This window comes from Bos javanicus, chromosome 8 (assembly GCF_032452875.1).
Source record: "Bos javanicus breed banteng chromosome 8, ARS-OSU_banteng_1.0, whole genome shotgun sequence".
NCBI lineage: Eukaryota > Metazoa > Chordata > Mammalia > Artiodactyla > Bovidae > Bos > Bos javanicus.
In genome coordinates, this window is record NC_083875.1 from 71,315,732 (window position 1) to 71,338,627 (window position 22,896).

Genomic DNA, 22,896 nt, shown 5'->3' on the forward strand with positions numbered 1-22,896 from the left:
GTCCGAAGCACTGAAGGCCAAGGTTGGCTCAGAAAGGCAGAATCAGGGCAAAGGTTTGGAGAGAGGAATGCTGGAAGACAGATTTTTACTTTCTAACAGCAAGAACCTTCTAATAATTAGGCTGTTTAAACATGAGATGAGCTTGATGAGTCAGGGCCTGGTCAGGCAGCAACCAAGCAGAGGCTGGACAGCCACTCCTAGGAGAAGTGCTGCAGGGGGATTCCTGCATTGGGCAGGAAATGAACACCAAGATTCTGTTCTTTTGTAACTCTCTGAAATGTCAGTCCTATACATCATAAGTTAGGGGACAGATAAAAAATTTCAGTGGCTTTTTAAAAACATAGAGAGTTTTTGTTTATAGAAATGAAAACGGAATGATGATCAAAAAATGAAAACCATAGATCATTTTTTCAGGCTCCTTGCAGCACTTTGATTTCCTGTGTCTTTGTGTTCTTCTTAATCTCAGACTCTGTTTTCTTTCTTTTACTTCTACCCATATATCCTTATACTCTCTTTATCTCTCCTTTTACACAGAAGGTTTTCATTTGTGCCATGGGTGGTAGGTCTTTGGAACATATTAGAGGAATTTAAGGTCTGGTTACTTGGAAATGGTTAGAGCAAAAAATCTTACCTAACCTGGTAACTGTTATACTTTTTCTCTCTTCTCCAACCACATGTTTTGGTCAGGGCCATGTTTTGGTTTCAGAAAAATCATTAATGCTCATAATATTACAAGTAAAGAAAAAAAAAAGGAGAATTGCCAGAATGATTCTGGAGGTATATGCACACAAGGACAACCAAACTAATCTTGACACAAAAAAAGAAAAAGAAATAATGAGAACTTTCCATAATACTAGAATTGCCTACACTGTAATTACAATAATTAACATAACGCTGGCAACAGAATACACATCAATTAAACAGAAAAGTCCAGAAAGAGACTCAGTAAGTATATAATTAAAGTTCCATTTAAAAACTGCTTAAGAAAAAGAGGTGACTTTCATGAAATGACTAACTCTTTGGAGAAAAAGAGAGTCCCCCAAAATTTCAAAGATAAACCAAGGAAACGGACGTGACTTAGCGGCTGAACAAAGTGTCAAAGCCACAATAAACCATATGGGCAAATGGCAAAACAAAAAGGAAAGTATTAACAGCATACATGAAAAAAACTTAATGTCATAACATATGAAAAGTTGTTACTAATCAATAAGAAAAAGAGGAATGTCTCAATGGAGGACAGAGTAAAGCACAAGAATAGTAAATCAACTCAGAAGAAACTCAAGTGTCCAATGAACATGAGGCAGTTGAATCTTGGACTGATGGCAAATTAAAGCTATGAGGTGCTATTTTTTAAAATCTATCCAATGGACAACATACTTTTGTTCAATGTAAATAGTTAGCATTGGCTTCAGACCAAGGAGCCTGGTGGGCTACAGTCCATGGGGTTGCAAAGAGTCGGACATGACTGAGCGACTTCACTTTCACTTTCACTCAGTTTCATACGGGCTTCTTATACTGAAGTGTGTGTGAATTGATGTCGATTTTTGATAGTATACTTGGCAACACATCTCAAAAGCCTTGAAAATAGTCAGCCTCTTTGACAAAGGAAGTTCACTTATGAGAATTTTTTTCTAAAGAATTCATTAGGGTTGTATGCTAGGGTTCAGTTATAGGAATGTTTGCATTGAGCAGAAACTAGAATCAATCTAAATATCTAACAATGGTGACTCAGTATTGACCATTTAATCAATTTTGACATGTCCTGTGTAGCCATTAAAAATGTTATAGAAGACAATAAATGCTGGAGAGGGTGTGTAGAAAAGGGCACCCTCCTACACTGTTGGTGGAAATGCATATTGGCACAGCTACTTTGAGAAACAGTACAGAGGTTTTTCAAAAAACTAAAAATAAGATTGCCATATGATCCTGCAATCCCACTCCTGGGCATATATCTGTACAAAACCATAACTCAAAAAGATACATGCACCTGTATGTTCATAGCAGCACTGTACACAATAGCCAAGACACAGAAACTACCTAATTGTCCACAGGTGAATGTATAAAAAAGATGTGGTACATATATACAATGGATCGTCCTAACTCTGGGATCGAACTTGGGTCTCCTGCATTGCAGGTGGATTCTTTACTGTCTGAGCCACCAGGGAAGCCTCTATACAATAAAATACTATTCAGCTATTAAAAAGAATGAAATAATGCATTTGAGCAACGTAGAGGGACCTAGAGATCATATGATATCATTTATATGTGGAGTCTAAAATACAACACAAATGAACGTATCTATAAAACAAAACAGACCCACAGAGAGAACAAACTTGTGGTTGCCAAGGGGAGGAAGGTGTGTGGGGGTGATGGATTAGGAGTTTGGGATTAGCAATGCAAACTATTACATGTAGGATGGATAAACAACAAGGACCTACTGTATAGCACAAGGAACCATTAATATATTCAATATTCTGTGATAAACCATGGAAAGGAATAAGCAAAATAATGTATATATATGCATAACTGAGTCACTTTGCTCTACAGCAGAAGTGAATATAACATTGTTAGTCAATTATACTTCAATAAATTCTTTTTAAATGTCGAATATTTCATCACATGGAAAGGTGTTTAAGGTGTGTATTTCTGTTGCTGTTGTTACAATAACTCTTTTGTTCTAGTTTGTTTGTTCTTTCTTTAATGGTATACATTTTGAGTCAAAGAAGGAGATTGGGAGCTGGAGCAGAAATGTGGCTCCAGGGTGGCTTGGTGTCCCAAACCATTCTCCTGGACACAACCCGGGAGCACTCAGCCTCTGGTCTGAAGAACTCCTGGCCACGCTCTGCATTTTGTGTGCTCCGTGTTGGTGTCCATGGCATACCAGGGCTGGAAGAATGGACTGAGGGTGAAATATAGCAGCCCAGCCCTCCTGGTAACTTTTCCCTGTCACGTGGCTTCTATTCCACGTCCTCCAGGCCTGGAGCTGTGCGAGGTCCTGGACTGTTAATCAAGTTAAATCCAAGAACTGTCCCATCCTCCAGTTTACAGTAAACATGCCATCAGGCACGAGCGCCCAAGAGCTGGACAGCAATTCCAGGGCAGGCACTGGGGAGCCAGCATCTTCGGGGAGAGACTTATTCTCCCCTCGCTTCCCCTCCCCTCCTCATCCCTCTCCTCTTCTCCCCACCCTCCTCCTTTCTCTCTTCCCTCCAATCCCCTTCCTTATGCTCCTCTAGGGATAGGCCTGAGGCTAATACACTTGGGAGAGGAGAGCCTCTTTGAAAAAACAAGTACAAAATTACAAAATAAAATTCAAGTACAGGACCTTGAAAAGGTTCTGTGTAAGTGAGAGGCCGGAACACAAGCTTCATAGCTGTTGTTGTTGTTCAATCACCAAGTCGTGTCCAACTCTTTGCCACCCCGCGGACCGCAGCACACCAGGTCTCCCTGTCCCTTACCATACCCTGAGTTTGCAATACTGTTCTTTACAGCATCGGATTTTACTTCCGTCACCAGATATATCCACAACTGGGTGTCATTTCCGCTTTGGTCCAGCCAATTCATTCTTTCTGGAGCTAATGGTAATTGTCCTCCACTCTTCCCCAGGAGCATGTTGGATACCTTCTGGCCTGGGGTGCTCATCATTTGGTGTCATATCTTTTTGCTTTTTTATACAGCTAATTGGGTTCTCACGGAAAGGATACTGGAGTGGTTTGCCATTCCTTCTGCCAGTGGACCATGTTTTGTCAGAATTCTCCACTATGACCTGTCAGTCTTGGGTGGCCCTACACAGCATGGCTCATAGCTTCACTGAGTTACACAAGGCAGTGATTTCATGGTAAATCCACCTTTAACTCTGAATTTGGTTTTTATCACTCGCATGTATTTCCTTTTAGTTTATACTGCTGATGTATTCCTCCTGCTGCTGCTGCCTGAACTACATTGAATATTGTTTTTCATAGTGTTGAGCTTTATATAAATAGTATTCTCCATGAAATTTTTATGCAGCTTGTTTTTCTTACTCAATGGTACATTTGGGAAGTTTATCCAGGTTGATATGAACAACTTCAGTTTCTTTTAATTGCTATATTCCATTGTGTGACTCTCAGATTGTACCTACTCTTTCCTGCTGCAGTTTTTCAGTAAAAGCAGCAGGATATGTACATATACATATATATAGATATCTATATATAGATATATATGCAAGTTGTAAACAAACACACAGACTGCAGAGCAGGTAAATCAGTGTCGTTTTGTTGTAAGACTAGACTAGAATTAGGTAAAAAAAAACATGATTTAAAAAAGAATTCAGAAACAATCCTAGGAAATTGGTATACAATATAGAAGCATTTCAATTCAATAGAGAAAAATGGACTATTTAATAAATGGTATTGAGAGAATTGGATATATATAGATAAAATAAATAAAAGCAAATCTCTACCTTACATGATACACAAAATTACAGTTTAGATGAATTAAAAACTTCAACCCTCAAAAATACAAATTATAAAATATTAGGCAAAAATGTATACCAAAATATTATTATGATCCCAGGGAGAGGGAACCTTAAATAAGTCATGGAAAGCAAAACTCACACAGTAAAAGGCCTAACAATTTAAATCAAATTAATGAATAAATGTTATCTAAAGTATAAAAAAAGAACCTGAAAAATAAAATATACCCCAACATAGAAAACAAACATGATTATCAAAGGGGAAACTCAGGGGGAAGGATAAATTCAGAGTTTGGGATTAAAATATACACATTATTGTATATAAAATAGATAACCAACTGCTGCTGCTGCTAAGTCGCTTCAGTCGTGTCCGACTCTGTGCGGCCCTAGAGACAGCAGCCCACTAGGCTCCCCGTCCCTGGGATTCTCCAGGCAAGAACACTGGAGTGGGTTGCCATTTCCTTCTTCAATGCATGAAAGTGAAAAGTGAAAGTGAAGTCAGTCATGTCCGACTCTTCGAGACCCCATGGACTGCAGCCTACCAGGCTCCTCCATCAATGGGATTTTCCAGGCAAGAGTACTGCAGTGGGTTGCCATTGCCTTCTCCAAGATAACCAACAAGGACCTACTATATAACAGAGGGAACTATATTCAATATCTTGAGATAACCTATAATGGAAGAGAAAAAAAGAATATATATATGTATTTATTTATTGTGGTTGTTTGGTCACTGAGTCCTGTCTGACTTTTTTCAGACCCTAAGGATTATAGCTTGCCACTCTTCTCTGTCCATGGGATTTCCCAGGCAAGAATACTGGAGTAGGTTGTCATTTCCTATCCAGGGGGTCTTCCTGACCCAGGGGTGGAACCCATGCCTCCTGCATTAGCAGGCAGGTTTTTTACCACTGAGCCACCAGGGAAGTGCATGTGTATGTGTGTGTGTGTGTGTATATACACACACACACACATACACACACACACACACACACATATGTATAGCCAAATCACTTTGCTGTATATTTGAAACTAACACAACATTGTAAATCAACTATATTTCAAAAAAAACTAAAAAAACAAAACAAAACCAGACATCCCAAACAACATGAAAGGCAAGCTGAAGACTAGGAGAAAATTTTGCAACTTATGTAACAAAGAATGGGTATAACAGATATATGTAGGAAAATAAACAAACAAATAAACACCCTTTAGAAAAATAAGCAAAGGATATGAATAGGCAATTCATAAGAGAGGAAAAACATGTAAGAAGATGCTCGAACACAGTTTTCATCAGGCATCTCCTAATGAAAACATTGGAGAGATACCATTGTATACCTAATATACTGAGCATTTTGAAATGTCTGGTAGGTGAAGCATTATTGAGACTGCTGAGAAGTGGGAACTTCTAGATTCTGTTTTCACACTTCAAGATGGTGGAGCCACTTGAGAGGCAATGTGGGCATAGCCTTGGATCCACAATTTCCTCTTGTAGGAATCTGGAGTCTTGAGACACAGAAAAGACACATAGGACATTTATTGCAATGTTGTTGGAAGTAGTGAAAAATTGTTAACAATCCTAAATATCCACTAGGGCTTCTCTGGTAGTTCAGATGGTAAAGAATCTGCCTGCAATACAGGAGAGCCAGGCTCGATCCTGGGGTCAGGAAGATCCCCTGGTGAAGGGAATGGCTACCCATTCCAGAAATATTGCCTGGAAAATTTCAATGACAGAGGAGCCTGGCAGGTTGCAGTCCATGGGATCGCAAAGAATCAGATACAATTGAGCGATTAACACTTTCAAGTATCCACTAAAAAGAGAGAGGATAATAAATAAAATACGGTATAGTAATACAATGGAATACTACTCAGCAGTTAAAAGAAATTCACCTGGTCAATATAGCAACACAATTAGATTCCAAAAATACTGCTAAATTATAAAATCACACCTATAGAATAATGCCTCTTACATAAACACAGCACACAAATACATCAATATACAATGATCAGGTTCTGGAGGGCCTCCCAAGTGGAGCTAGTAGTAAAGAACTTGCATGCCAATGCAGGAAACATAGGAGACCTGGGTTTGATCCCTGGGCTGGGAAGATCCCCTGGAAGAGGTCATGGCAGCCCACAGGTGTATTCTTGCCTGGAGGATCCCATTGACAGAAGAGCCTGGTGGGCTATAGTCCATGGGGTTAAAAAAGAGTTGGACAGGACCTAGTGACTAAACAACAACAATACATATTCTTTTTCCTAAAATTTTCACAGTATTTTCTCATCACATTTGCAATAGGAAACCAGTTATTTGTCAAGGATTGTTGCAAGTTCAAAAATTCTTAAAAGATTAGCTTTAGGTTACCTTTAAATACACCCTCCTTTCTTCCCCCACCAGCTTAAATACATAGCATGTGTTTGGGAAGACTGGCATGTTTTATTGCAATATTAGGCACATTCCCCAAACTGTGGAAGTAGAGAAAAAGGTTCTGGGAATTATTTAGTTTAGTTTAGGGGGATCAGGGGAAATAGCTCTTATTTTTAACTCACCGATGTTCCATTAACCAGGACACTCGAGAGACTTAAGATTTACTGACAATCAATGTTTAACCACGGTTAAATTTAGCTACTTTCTGGGGATGAAACTTCTCAGATAGCTTAGAGATTTTCATCTCTTTTACATTTTTACACTGTAATGATCTGGAGTAGAAAAATGTATAGAATGTTTCAGGTACTTCTCTGCCTTCTTCAACAGAAAAGAGTATCAAGTTTCAGCTTTTCCAACTTTGCTATTTCTAAAGGTTGCCATATTGCAACACTGTCAGGATCTGTCTTATAGCAACACTGTCTTTCCTGCTAAGGCTTTGGAAGTCAATTTCTTGGAATTGTTTGTAAAATAATCAGTGTATGGGGCTCACACGAAGAGGATTGCCTCAGATAAAAGAACACACAAACTTCATGGCATCTATTCTGGCTTTTTCACAATCCCCCTTTTCCCCTCCTCTTCTTTCTGGTTTTCAGGGACGTTCTGAAAGTGCTGGCTGCAAGCATGGAAGGTGATACAGGTAGAGAAGAAAGAACAGGATTATTTCTTGTAAAACAGTGATCTCTATCAAGATCAAAGCTTTAGCTGTTGGCACAGGGCTCTTGCCACAGAACTGAGCTACCAATAGATGAAATGCATGCATGTGCTAAGTTGCTTCAGTTGTGTCCGACTCTTTGCAACCATATAGACTGTAGCCCACCAGGCTGGAGTGGGTTGTCATGCCCTCCTCCAGGGGATCTTCCCAACCCAGGGATCGAATAATTCTAAATGAAGACAAAAACCATAACCTTATAGCAATTGTACAGCATCTGCTAGAAAATTTTGTGATCTTATACAAGACTTTCCCAAGATACAGCAGGTGATGATTAATGAAGCCTTTGTAAGTAACAGCCTTATACATACATACAAGTGTTGTGCTCAGTCGTGTCCAACTCTTTGTGACCCCATGGACTGTAACCCACCATGTTCCTTTGTCCATGGGATTTTCCAGGCAACAATACTGGAGTGGGTTGCCATTTCCTTCTTTAGGGGCTCCTCCCAACCCAGGGATTGAACCTGCATCTCCTGAGTCTCCTGCGTTGCAGGCAGATTCTTTACTCACTGAGCCACCTGGGAATAGTCTTGTACATCTGAGTAAGGTGGGGGTCCAAGAGGGTCCATACAGAGCTGGATCTATAATCTCAGGCCTACTCTTTGTCAAACCAGAAAAGGGAAGGGAACAGAGGGTATGAAATGGAGCCACGAACCTCAAGAATCACAGATAAGGTCTTTTCTTTTCTTATGCACAGGTCATGTTCATTTTTCCTCCTATTGCAATAATCAGGCAGCAACACAGAGAAGTGATGATTCACAACTACATTCCAAGGCTCTGAGTCAGGAAGTTAGGGCTCATTTGATGTTATCAGTTAGCTGGCAGTGGTAGTGACCAAATCTAATAAAAACACAAAGGACAGAGGTTTCAAATTTCTTTCAGAAGGATTGTGCTCACTCTAAAGAGTACAGGACCTATGCAAATTGCTCCTGCCATATGTTCATGTGAGATAAACTCACAGAATACTGTAGCAGAGAGATAGCCTGTTCAGGTATCTCATACATAGATACGATGTTCATCGGTAGCAGACGCAGAGCAAATGGTGGCTCTGAGTGAGTTGAGGTTGTTGCTCTGAAAATTCGAAGAGGATGGAGATGAAAGCATAGGAGTTAGGGATAGACAGGCTGTCTCTCCCATCTCCCTTTGCCTCAGTCCTTTTTCAGTAAACAAGGAAGCTCATCCTTTCCCAGCCTTAGAAAAGGCAAAAATAAATGATGCCTGTGGAAGTGCTTAGAGTTACTTGGAAACAAAAGTGACTGTGTTAGAATGAAGTATCATATTGTCTCTCCTTGGGCTTCCCTTGGTGGTTCAGTAGTAAAGAATCTGCCTGCCAGTGCAGGAGACACGTTTTTGATCCCTGGCTCAGGAAGATCCCCTGAGAAGGGAATGGCAACTCACTCCAGTATTCTTGCCTGGGAAATCCCATGGACAGAAGAGCCTGGCAGGCTAAAGGCCATGGGGTCACAAAGAGTCAGACACAACTGAGCAACTAAACAACAATTGTCTCTCCCAAGAGACCTAATCCTTGTAAGGGAACAGGAGAAAAACTTCTTTGGTTTATCAACTGTTGCCCTTTAGGGTAAGCTCAGTCTGAAGGTTGATTCCCATTCTAGGAGATTCAGAACAACCACAGCCTTGGGATATTGTGAATATGCCTGAACTCCTAGAATATGTGTCCTGGAAAGGGTCTGAAGATCACTTCCCTCATTGTATAGACACAGAAATGAAGTCCCAGAGAGGTGAATGGACTTCTCTGAGGTCACACGGCTTTTCTCAAATACATAGCTTCAGTTGATGAGCCCAGGGCCCTTTTCACAGACTTTCTCAAATGAGGTCCTCTGAGATTGCATGTCAGAATCACCTGACATGTATCTGGGGGCACCAGGGAGGTATTGGTGAAGAGAGCTGATTATATAAATGCACATTCCCTGATCTGAATCACAAGCTTTGGGAACAAGTACCTGAGAATCTGTATTTTAGGATGAAACAATTCTTTTTTTTTTTTGGCTGCCCTGAGTCTTCATTGCTTCACGTGGGCCTTCTCTAGCTGTGGCAAGCAGTGGCTACTCTCTGGCTGCAGTGCACAGGCTTCTCTTTGCTTCTCTTGTTGTGGAGCATGGACTCTAGGCGCATGGGCTTCACTAGTTGTGGTACATGGGTTTAGTTGCTCCATGGCACGTGGGATCTTCTTGGACCAGGGATCGAACCTGTGTCCCCTGCACTGGCAAGTGGATTCTTAAGGATGTCAAGGATGGGAAGTCAAGGATGAGGGAAAGATGAGGGAAGTCAAGGGTGAGGCGATTCGTACACAGCTCTGCTTTATTTCAACAATACCTTGAAGTGTTGCTTCTAAATTGCCTACTTAAAATGGCCACCCTTAAGGAATCATCTCCTAGAGAATATGAAAAGAACATGTGCTATTAGTTCCCACCAGACAATGCCATGTCCTCAATTAGCTACATCGTATGACCGTCAGTCTCCTGTAGGGCACCATCATCTTATTGAATATTCTGAACAATCAAAGCACATTTGGAAAACAAACACAGCTCATGTGGTCCCTTTAAGAGACTCTCTTTGCCTGGGTTTGGGGATGGGTGTGCTCTTCTTTGCAGGTCACTCCCAGCTTATCTTACTCTCCCCGCCACCTCTCTGAGACATCTGGTTTCATACAAGTGTCTCTGGCCTGAAAGTAGATAGATTCTGATACAGGGCTGAACCCACCCTTCCCTTAATCAACACAGAGTGACTTGTCAGGTCCATGGGAGATAAATAAAGCTGAGATCGTCCCTGTAGAAGCCTCCTGGGAGGTTAAATAGGGTATGTAAACAAGTGATGGGGTTGCCAGCAGCTTCCACGTAATGCCCACGAAGGGCTCTTTGCACAAGGACCTCAGCTGGGCTGGGCATGTCCAAGCAGAGTTCATCTGAAAGGGATGGAAACCTCTGAACCCAGCTGGATCCCTGGTTACTCCATAATGGCTCAAGGTTAGGGAGGATCTGTCTCTTGTGTGCTCACGCACTGGATTTCTCCCTTCCTGCCTCCCAGCAGGTCCTTAACGGGCTTCAGAGTGCCCAGCTGGAGTCAGAGTGCCCAGGCAGCAACAGCAAAGATGGAGCCAGATTTCAAGAGAGGCCCCGTCATAGAGAACCACTCATTAAAAGACAACCTTCATGTCAGCAAAACCCCAGGGTGTAACAAAAGAGAACTGTAGAACTTTCCTTTGATCTGCACCTATTTTTTTTTAAAAAGGTAGTTTTTAGGTTTGCGGAGAGGTCCGAAAGGGCCGTTATTTGAATTTCTCTGAAATCTGCTCTAGAAAACAAAACCAGAGGCTCCAAGGAAGCAGGGGCCTGGTGTTCCCCAAAACGCATCTCAGTGTCTAGCAGCTAAGACAGTGCTCAAAAATGTGTCAGATAATAAGCCACTATCTGGGGGTGGGACTTCCCTGGTGGCTCAGTGGTAGAGAATCCACCAGCCAATGCAAGAGACATGGGTTCTATCCCTAGGTTGGGAAGATCCCCTGGAGAAGGAAATGGCTACCCACTCTAGTATTCTTGCCTGGAGAATCGCATGGACAGAGGAGCCTGGCAGACTACAGCCCATGGGGTCACAGAAGAGTCAGATATGGCTGAGCGATTGAACAACAACATTCTGAGGGTGACCACTGGAGGCACCGCCACTTCCTGCTAAATGGCATTCATTGACACACGGTGACTGGACACACAGCCCAGGGTACGAGCTGCAGACTTCTAGACTCAGCAGCCCTGCTTTTGCTGGTGCCTCGAGAGTATTTTGATGATCAGGGGCTGATTTGTATTTATCAAACTCCCAAGAATGATATGTGGGACTGGAATGCCAAGTTACGCAGGAATCACAGTGAGAAATAAATATGCTGGGGCCTCACGTGTCCTCTTTCTGTGAGCTAACCCTCCTAGAAACCAAAGGGTGACCAGATGGTGACCTAGTGAGCAGACAACCAGAACCAGGGAGACCAAATGAATCAGATTTCTCAGGGCAACAAGATAAGTAACAGGATTTTACACAACTGCCCAGCCAAAGGCAGGCTTCCCTGGTGGCTCAGAGGTAAAGAATCCACCTGCCAATGCAGGAGACACGGGTTCGATCCCTGAGTTGGGAAGATCCCCTGGAGAAGGAAATGGTAACCCACTCCAGTATTCTTGCCTGGGAAAACCTATGGACAGAGGAGCCAGGCAGGCTATAGTCCATGGGGATCGCAAAAGAGTCGGGCACAACTTAGCAACTAAACAACAACAATAAAACCAGCTATAGGCACCAAAATACAGTCCTGCCATCAACGCTTACGACTCCGATGTGTCCTGGTTTCTGAGGGGCTGTCACAGGAGGGGACATTGAGGCTTTGCAGAGGGTGCCTCTTCCTACCTCTCTGCACAGACAGGTGCTGCTGAGGTTTCCATCTCTGACTCTCCTTTCACTTCCAGATTTCAAGACCATTTCTGAACAGCCCATTGTATCATTCCCCCAGTTTTATTGAAATGTAATTGACACACAGTTCTGTGTGAGTGTTAAGCTGTATGCTTAATGACTTGAAGTATGTATGTTGCAAAATGTTACCACAGTAAGTTTAGTTAACATCCATCACCTCACACAATTACAAAATACTTTTTATTCCTGATGAGAACATTAAGGATGTATATCTCTTACTAACTTTCATATATACCATACAGTGGTGTTAACTGTAGTCATCACATGGTACATTAATCCCCAGGACTCATTTATCTTGTAACTGGAAGTTTGTACCTTTTGAGTCCATCCAATTCCCCTCTCCCCTCTACCTCCCAGAAACACAAATCTGTTCTCTTTTTCTGAGTTAGGTTTTATTAGAGTCTACATCTAAATGAGATCATATGATATTTGTCTTTTTCTGTCTATTTACTTACAGGTGGTGCTAGTGGTAAAGAACTCACCTGCCTATGCAGATGTAAGAGACCCGGGTTCAATCCCCTGGAGAAGGGAATGGCAACCCATTCCAGTATTCTTGCCTGGAGAATCCCTTTGACAGAGGAGCCTGGTGGGCTATAGTCCACTGGGTCACAAAGAGTTAAGTTTGCAAAATGTCGGACACAACTGAGTGACTTAGCACCCACATGTGCAATGCATTTACTTAGCAGAATGCCTTCAAGGTCCATTCTTTTTTTTTTTTTCCCCTTTAATTGGAAAATTGTTACTTAGTCAGTTTTTGGGAACCTGGGCATCCTCCCCTCTCTTTCAGGTGACAGCCCACCTCTGATGTGAGCAGACTTTGGACTTATAACCTCCAGAAGGAAGCTAAAGTTCCCTCCTTGCCAAAGTGGTGAAGGGTATCGTTCTGTAGCCACCCCATCCCCCCCCCACCAAGTATTGGCGTGTGTGCTCAGTCATGTCTGACTCTTTACAGCTCCATGAATTGTCGCCTACTAGACTCCTCTGTCCAAGGAATTTTGCAGGCAAGAATGCTGGAGTGGGTTGCCATTTCCTTCTCCAGGGGATCTTCCCCACCCAGGAAGATAATCTGAGTCTCTTGCATTAGCAGGCGGATTCTTTACTACTGTGCCACCTAGGAAGCCCCCAAGAACTAACTGATAACAGTTATAAATCATATTTCTATATAGAAGATCAATTTAGGGATTTTTTTTGTTTGTTTCACCTTTTTCTCTCTCTCCCCTCTCAGTGCCATGGGTATATTACGAACAGCTTTAGATGAATGTTGGTCAAAACCTCTAAAGTCAACTAAGGAGGCCACTGCTACTGAGAAATTCACTAGCATGGACTGTCCGATCTGCCTGCGGAGTCTCTGGTTTCTTTTGGGAACAGAAATCTTCAATCTGTGAGATCCAGCACATGGCAACAGAGAAACAACCACCCAGAAGTCACAGGGAACAGAAAAGCATAGAATCAGAAGGAAGTGATGATCAGAGAGCACCCAGAACTGTGGTCAGCGCTTTCAGGCACTTGATGTTTGTTGACTGACCGTCTGAAGGACTGAATGAATACTTGAATAACCCAACCTCCTCATTACACAGAGGAGGAAACTGAAGCCACAGGGGATGTTGATTTGCTGAGTCACGTAGCATAGCAATGGCACCTGGGACTGGCTTGTAGGGGACCTGAGTCTCACCTCTGTGCTCGTGTTATCACAGTGATGGCAACCGGAAAAATTAAGGAGAGCTGGGGTGGAGTGAAGGAAATAAGGAATCATAAAAGAGTAAAATGACTTAAAATACAGGCATACCTTGCTTTATTGCACTTGGCTTTATCAGGCTTCACAGATATTGAGGTTTTTTTTTTTTTTTTTTGATGAATTGAAGGTTTGTGGCCACCCTGCAAAGTCAGATGATGGTCTGCAGTTTTGACATAATGTTAGGTGTGTGTGCTCATCATGTCCAACTCTGCAACCATAGATTGTAGCTTGTCAGGCTCCTCTGACCACGGAATCCTGCAGGTGAGAATACTGAAGTGGGTTGCCATTTCCTACTCCAGGGGATCTTCCTGACCCAGGGATCACCTTCATAGTTAATAGACTACAGTATAGTATGAACATAACTTTTAAAAATTAAAAAAAATTATATTGGAGTATAGTTGATTTACAGTGTTATATTAGTTTCAGGTGTAGAGCAAAGCAAATCAGTTAGGAATATACATGTATCCAGTTTTTAAGATTCTCTTCCCAAGCAGGCTGTTACAGAGTGTTGAGTAGACTTCCTGGAATGTGCCTGGTCTAAACTGAGATATGCTGTGAGTATGACATATATACCGATTTCAAGGACAATATGAAAAAAGGGTAAAGTGAGCTTGTGGCACAGTGTTAAAGAATCTCCCTGCCAATGCAGAAGATGCAGGAGACATGGGTTCTATCCCTGGGTCGGGAAGATCCCCTGGAGTAGGAAACAGCAACCCACTCCAGCATTTTTGCCTGGAAAATCTCATGGACAGAGGAGCCTGGTGGGCTACAACAGACATGACTGAGCAACTGAGCATGCATGCTTGAAAAAACAATGTAAAATATCTCATCATAAATATATTGAATAAATTGGAATAAACAACATATATTATTAACATTCATTTCTCCATTTTTACTATTTTTAATGTGGCAACCAGAAAATTTAAAATTACATTCATGGCACTGTATTTCTATTGGGCAGTGCTGGTTGACTCTGCTTCAAAGCATTTAAAGACCATCTCAAATACAGAGTGCAATGCTTATAAAATTAAAATGGGCATTGAGTGTATGGAAGTGGTTGTATTCTCCAGCCATTATTTTTAATCACCTTTTAAGTAAAGAAACATAGAGGTGGTGACATGGGAAATTGTGATGGCAATAACAAGGTAGCCTGCTTATTAATCAGAGAAATTGACTCTGAAAGACAGTAATGATACAGTCAGTGTTGGTTCAGGCTTTATGCCTCTCATAGGACATCTTGACCTTCGTAACATCCTCAGAAGCTGTTGGGGGCATTTGATGCCCCCAGGGAGGAGGCATAAAGAGTAGGGCGGCAGCATGGAGTTACTGGAAGACCTGGCTAGCTCAGTGTAGCCTCACATAAGTCACCAAGCCTCTAGATTTCATCCTTGGTGCAGTCTTTGTGCTATACCACAGTGCTATCTCTGGAGTCCCATCCTCAGCCTTAGAACCCGGAAGGGCTTGAGCACAAGACCGGAGATCTCTATGCCTCCATTTCCTGTTTATAAGATGGAGACGAGGACAGTGCTTTCTTACAGACTGATAGAGACTCAACAAGATAGTTCATGCCTAGTAAATGCCTCCAAAATGTTAAAAACAAATAAAAACTTACAAACTGAAAAGGATCTTAAGGGCCACTCAGTCCAACTCCCACCCAAACTCACGAGTGCCCATGTATTTCCCCTCATATCTGGTCTCCCTTTGTTCACTGCCAATGGTGGGAATCCTATTATCTCATAGCGCAGACCTTGTTTGTTTGTCTTTAAATTTTATTTTATTGTGATTAAGTACCATAATGTTACCATTTTAATCATTTTAAAGTGTACAGTTCTGTGGCATTAAGTACATTTCCTTGTTCTTATATGAACTTCCCACCATTCAGCTCCAAAACTTTTTCATTATCTGAAATGGAAACTGTACCTGTTAAACAATAACTCCTCATTCTCTTGTCCCCCTAGACTCTGGTATCCATTGTTGTTTCTGTCTCGATGAATTTGACTACTTTAGGTATCTCAAGTAGTTGGAACCCCATAGAATTTGTTCTTTTGTGTCTGGCTTATTTCACTTAGTGTAATGTCTTTAAGAGTCATCTACACTGTAACATGTGTCAGAGTTTCTTTCCTTTTTAAAGTTGGATAGTACTCCATGGTATGTGCATACCACTTTTTGTTTATCCATTCATCTGTCGATGGACACTCAAGATTTTTTTTAGACTGTTTTGATGTGGATCATTTTATTGAAGGCTTTATTGAATTTGTTACAGTATTGCTTTTGTTTTATGTTTTAGTTTTTTGGCCGTGAAGCATGTGGGATCTTAAGTCCCTGACCAGGGATTGAACCTGCACCCCCCTGTATTGGAAGGCAGAGTCTTAATCACCGGACTGCCATGGAAGTCCTGACCCTCAGGTTTTGAATGTCTCTAACTATCAGTTCTGCCACCAAGTAAGCTCAGTTGTGCCTTCCTGTGACTTAAACCCATCTACCCAGGTCTGCCCTTGAGCGAGAGCATCAGACTGGGTCCCTGCCCACAAAAATCCCTGGATGTGAACCACCACCTCCTCAAAGACTGAGCAGTGTTTCCTAATTTCCACACCTTCTGCCATTGTGGTTTAAGTCTTCGGATCCACTTAAGTTCTTTGGACTGCAAGGAGATCAAACCAGTCAATCCTAAAGGAAATCAACCCTGAAGGACTGCCAATGGAAGGATTGTTGCTGAAGTTGAAGCTTCAATACTTTAGCCACCTGATGCAAAGAGCATTGGAAAAGACCCTGATGCTGAGAAAGATTGAAGGCAAAAGGAGAAGGGAGCAACAGAGGATGAGATGGTTAGATAGCATCACCAACTCAATGGACATGAATTTGAGCAAACTCTGGGAGATGGTACGGACAGAGAATCCTGGCATGCTGCAGTCCAAGTGGTCACAGAGAGTCAGACATGGCTTAGTTACTGAACAACAGCACTGATATAGAGGGGCTTCCCCGGTGGCACAGTGGTAAAGAATCTGCCTGCCAATGAAGGAGATGCAAGAGACATGGTTTTGATCCCTGAGTCAGGAAGATCCCCTGAGTAGGAAATGGCAAGTCACTCCAGTATTCTTGCGTGGGAAATCTCATGGATAGAGGAGCCTGGAGGGCTACCGTCCATAGGGTCACAGAGAGTCGGACATGACTTAGTGACTGAGCATGCATATACGAAACTTCCTGATCTCGTGTTCAAAAGGAATCACCCTAAACACATACATGTAGGAAGCTTCTTGTATTCAGAGGAATGACCATAAACTGAACTGACTTATATTCTACTCCAGGATTAACTTCCCTTTCCTTGACCCTTTACTCACACAGCTGAAGAATGCGTTGCCTTTTCCTGGCAGCCTTATTTCACCAATTCATTTATTGAACAAGTTTTATTGGTTGGCTCGTAAAGGTGAGGCAATTCAGTTAGTAGTTTAGAGCTTGAACTCGGAGGCTGGATTTCCTAGGTCAGAATCCGAGATTCATCCTTTACAATGAGTCATTGGACTTCAACTTCTCAGGGCCTTGCTTCCTTATCTATAAAATAATAATAGTAACAGAACCGGCCTCACTGAGTGGTTGTGAGGATTATGTGAATTAGTGCCCAAACATGAGAAGTGTGCCTGGCACTCAATAAATGTGCTATTTCTCTGCACAGGGCGCTGTGCCGGGTGCTGGGGGTAAGCAGTCAGCCAGACAGACCAGCTCTGGACTCTTTGTGGTTCCCAGTCTAACAAAATGGTCAGACAAGCTAACCATTACATGACAACCAGAATTTATTCATGGTTTGTTAAAGATATGTTTTTAAGTAGAAAAACACCTACTACACGACAGAGTATGAAGTCTTATGAAAAGATTGCAGGGTGAGGTGGGGGCACAGCAGGGGGGCACCTAACTCACCCCCACTTATTCACTTACTCACTAAGAATAAATTCTTTTTTGTGCAGCCTCTATGAAGAACTTATGGAGATTCCTCAGAAAACTAAAAACAGTGTTGCCATATGATTCAGCAATCCCATATATTCTGGGCATATATTCTGAGAAAACCATAATTTGAAAAGATATATGCACCCCAATGTTCATTGCAGTACTATTTACAATAGCCAGGATGTGGAAGCAACCTAAATGTCCATCAACAGATGAATGGATAAAGAAGATGTGAGATATACATATATATACACACACACACAATACACATATTGTGTATATATATACACATACAATACACATATTGTATATATATACATACAATGTACATATTATATATATACTACACATATTGTATATATATATACAAAATGGAATATTAGTTAGCTAAAAAGAAAATGAAGTAATGCCATTTGCAGCAACATGGATAGATCTACAGAAAATCATACTAAGTGAAGTAAGTCAGAAAGAGAAAGACAAATATCATAGGATATCACTTATATATGTAATCTAAAATACAACACCAATGAGCTTACCTACTAAACAAAAAACAGAACAGACTTGTGGTTGCCAAGAGGGAGGGGTTGTGGGGGAAGAATGGATTGGGAGTTTGGAGTTAGCAGCACAAGCTGTTATATATATGTACAGCTGAATTACTTGGTTGTATACCAGAAACTAACACAACATTGTAAGTCAACTATCAATAAAATAAATATTTTTTAAAAAGCAAAAACTATACTTATTGAGTTCCTACTAGTATTAAGTATGATTGCTGATTCTGGGAAGTATCTATGAACAAAACAGAAATCTCTCTCCTGGGAAGCTTACATTCTACTGATAGGAGACAGACAACAACATAATAAATGCAACCATAAATAATAATAATTAGTCTGCACACAAATAAATAATAAATACAACTCTACTGTCTGTTGGAGGCACAGCAGGATGATTCTTGATAAATTTTACATCCTACATGAGTGACAATTAGGACTTTGGGATGACTCCAGAGCTTTCAGCTTGAGAACTAGAAGCAAAGCTGTGAGGTCAGGATGCTTCCCTGAGGAAATGGCATCTGACTGGGGACTGGAAGGACAGATAGCCACCATCCAAGTGAAGAGAGGCAGGAAAAAATCCAGGGAGCTGTAGCTTGTCCTTAGCAGACAGGCAACTCTAGTATCGCATAAAGTCATATCAGTCCAGGAGGACTCCGTCCTGCCTTGCATGTCCACAAGGCTCAGGATTTAAGGATACAATTTTATGTTTTTAGAGATTTAAAACACAACCTTGGCTTTCAGCCTTCCAAGGAGCTACTCCTCCTAGTATTGTGTCTTCTAAGGGGTTGATAAGTTTGCATTCCATGATTTTTTCCAGTAGTTGATAAAAAAAAAAATAGTTGAACCAAACTTGGTCAAGGACAGCGTAATATGTCACACCTCCTTTCTTGCTTATATTAGCTCTATTAATCAACCTCCTTGGGTAGTACAGCTTACAAATCAATCCAACCATAAGATAACGTTACATGGCCAGCATTTCTCCATCTAACTCTATAATAACAGCCCTAAGGGTCAAATGAAATAAGATACGAGAAAGTGCTTAAAAGTTCGCCACAACTGCTAAGTGGTTCAATGAATTAACTATCTATCTAACTATCATTGGCCGGGCAGTGGTGGGGGGGGGTGGCGAGGGGGGAGGTTGGAGGGAAGAAAGAAAGGGAGAGGAGGGAAGGAGGGAGAAAGGAAGGATAGAAGGAAAGAAGGAAGGAAGAATGAAAGGAAGGAATAAAGAAAACTCTCCAGAGTTCAACAAGCTGCCATTGCTTAGCATGACTTGGACACCAAACATCTGGGAATGGAGAGACACGGAGATTAAATGAGCACACTGCTGTCACAGCCCAGGCGATTAAACCACAGAGCAGCCTCTCTGTATTTCCCTCTGGATAAACGTGCAACATTGTAAAAAACCTCACACCTGAGTAAGTGCACAGCCTTTTAAAAGAAACATGCTTTACTCACACCAAACTGATGCACTTTGAGAGAAGGCTATAGCTCTTTGAAGTGACTTTTGTGAACTTGACGCAAATGGTAAGAATCTGAATTGGTCCTTTTTATGATCCTATGGCAGAGAAGGCAATGGCACCCCACACCAGTACTCTTGCCTGGAAAATCCCATGGACGGAAGAGCCTGGTAGGCTGCAGTCCATGGGGTCGATCAGAGTCGGACATGACTGAGAGACTTCACTTTCACTTTTCACTTTCATGCATTGGAGGAGGAAATGGCAACCCACTCCAGTGTTCTTGCTTGGAGAATCCCAGGGACGGGGGAGCCTGGTGGGCTGCCATCTCAAGGGTCGCACAGAGTCGGACACGACTGAAGCGACTTAGCAGCAGCATGATCTTATGGGGGCTTCCCTGATGGCTCAGTGGTAAAGAATCTGCAATGCAGGGGACGAAGGAGGCGTGGGTTCAATCCCTGGGTCAGGAAAATCCCCAGTAGGAGGAAATGGCAACCCACTCCAGTATTCTTGCCTGGGAAATCTCATGGACAGAGCAGCCTGGCGGGCTATAGTCCATAGAGTTACAAAGAGTTGGACACAAACTGAGCGACTGAGCAAGCAAGCAATTATCATATGAAAAAGAAGTCTATTAAATCAGGGGTCTCCAATCTCTAGAATCCAATGCCTGATGATCTGAGGTGGAGCTGATGTAATCATCATAGAAATAAAGTGAACAACAAATGTAATGTGCTTGAATCATCCCCAAACTACCCTCAAACCTGCCCCAAGCCCGTGGAAAAGCTGTCTTCCATGAAACCGGTCCCTGGTGCCAAAAATGTTGGGCACTGCTGTTAAATACAGCAAGTCGTGTTCATGCCCTCATTAAATATGCTTGCATGTATCAAAAACATTTTGATAAAAATGTTATAGACTAGCATTTTTGAAAAAAAAAAAAGAAAAAACTCTTAAAAAACAAAATTAACTGCTGGTTAAGAGATAGAAAATCCTTAATGAACATTAGCATGCTATGAAAAATGTCCATGGCCACAGTAAGAGCTGACAAACACTAGTCAAACACAAATGGGGAAATGACATTTCTGAATATATATATTGTTGCTGTTGTTTAGTCTCTAAATTGTGTCTGACTCTTTTTTTTCCAGGCACGACGAATTCTGGAGTGAGTAGCCATTTCCTCCTCCAGAGAATCTTCCCAACCCAGGGATCGAATCTTCATCTCCTGCACTGCAGACAGGTTCTTAATCACTGAGCCATCAGAGAAGCCCCCAAATATATTTATACATATACACACACACACAGACACACACACACACACACACACACACACACACACATATACGTATAAAGTGTTCTTTATATTTCTTTTTTAATCCTACAACATAGGAATTAATGTGTCCATTTTACAATTGAGAAACTAGACCCAGAGATGCTAAGTAATTTTTCCACGGACACACAGCTAGGTAGTAAGTGATAAGTCAGGACTTTTGAGTTCAAAGTGCACCTTTTCTGCTATGCTCTGTTTCCTCCTCGATTGATTAAACACAAGCCAGTTGCTGCCCTGTTTTGTGCGGGAATCTGTGCTAGGTTCTGGGTCTATAAAGGAGCATAAACCAGAGACTCTGCTTTCCAGGACCTAGGATCCAGATGAGGGACTAAGATGTGTACTGAAACAAACTACAGTACAAGGAAGTAAGTGATAAATGTCCTGAAGGTGAGGTAGCACACAGTCCTAGAGAAGTTCAGTGAAGAAAGCTGTGAGGGCTTCAGGGTCAGGGGGGCTTCCTGGAAGAGGTGATTGTTATTAATTCATTTGCATTTATTCAGTCAGAGCCTACTTTGTGCCAGGCATGGTGTTAGGCACCGAGGACAGAGCTGTGAAGATGTGATATCCAGTGTCTATTTCCTTGAAACTTACAGTGTGTGTGTGAAATAGAAAGAGAGAGCAAGAAACAGAATAATCAAATAAGATAATTTAAGAAAGTAATCAGTGCTATACATTTAAAAAAAATGATCATGAGGCTTCTGGGTGGTCCAGTGGTTAAAGAATCTACCTGCCAATGAGGGAACACTGATTCTATCCCGGTCTGGGAAGATCACACATGCCGCTAGACCACTAAGCCCAGGTGCCACAACGGCTGAGACTGTGCTCTAGAGCCCACGCACTGCAATGAAGAGTAGCCCCCACTCACCGGAACCAGAGAAACCCTGAGCAAAAGCAAAGACGACCCAGGGCAGCCAAAACAAAAGCAAATAAAAAGAATCAAGATTTTAAAAATGAGACTGTGGGACAGGTTTACATTGTTCTGAGGAAATGACCTTAAGGTTGAAACTGAAAGACCAGAATCTGTCCATGGGAAGAACAGGCCCTGGAGGTTCCAGATATGGGAATATCACCTCCTAAAGAGCTCCTCCGCTATGCTCAGCCATCTGGAAATATGACAACTATGCTTCCTGGAGGATCATGAACACCAAATCCTTTACCTTTCCCAAAAATTTTTTAAAAATTATTTATTTTATTTTTGGCTGTGCTGGGTCTTTGTTGCTGTGTGGGCTTTTCTCCAGTTGCAGAGAGCAGGGACTACTCTCCAGTTGTGGTGCCCGGGCTTCTCAACGCGGTGGCTTCTCTTATTACAGAGCTCGGGCTCTAGAGCGCCAGGTTCAGTAGTTGCAGGGCGTGGGCTCAGAAGCTGTGGACCCCGGGCTCTAGAGCACAGTAGTGTCGCACAGGCTTTGTGGCTCCGTGTGTGATCGTTCTGGACCAGGGATCGAGCCTGTGTTTCCTGCATTGGCATGCGGATTCTTTACCACTGAACCACCATGGAAGCCCAACAAATTCTTAATGATGGTAGGGCTCGGTTTCAAACTGCCCTGTGGAATCTGGCAAATATGGCCGTGTGCTAATGTGCTGTGTCATGTCAACATGACTAGAGAGGAGCATTGATGACTATTGATTTTTACCAAACAGGCATCTCAGATAAGACTAATGACGGCAATAAAGGAGTCTTATCAGCTTCCAGGGTTATTTCAAAAGCAGGTGAATGAAAAAGTACTGAATCGAACACCTGGGTTTTTACCCCAATTCTGCCACTATGCACTCCTGTGTCCGTGGACAAGTTATTTTACCTGTTAGATTTCTTTGGTCACTTGTGGGTTGGGTTTATGTTGC

The 22,896-nt window shown here is 42.0% G+C and overlaps 1 long non-coding RNA gene across 12 annotated transcripts in view; it reads right to left on the minus strand.

Annotated features, from left to right (window-relative positions):
* Nucleotides 1–22,896, minus strand: part of LOC133252874 (uncharacterized) — an 81,585-nt gene that overhangs the window by 49,407 nt on the left and 9,282 nt on the right. For 9 of the 12 annotated variants that reach the window (XR_009738108.1, XR_009738104.1, XR_009738105.1 and 6 more), the window contains exons 2-3: nucleotides 8,237–8,421; nucleotides 5,786–5,953 (exon numbers count right to left, since the gene is read on the minus strand). This is a non-coding gene — a long non-coding RNA (uncharacterized LOC133252874). Of the gene's footprint in view, nucleotides 1–5,785; nucleotides 5,954–8,236; nucleotides 8,422–9,542; nucleotides 17,330–22,896 lie in introns of all 12 variants that reach the window. The other 3 variants (XR_009738106.1, XR_009738102.1, XR_009738113.1) reach the window with 2 other exon arrangements.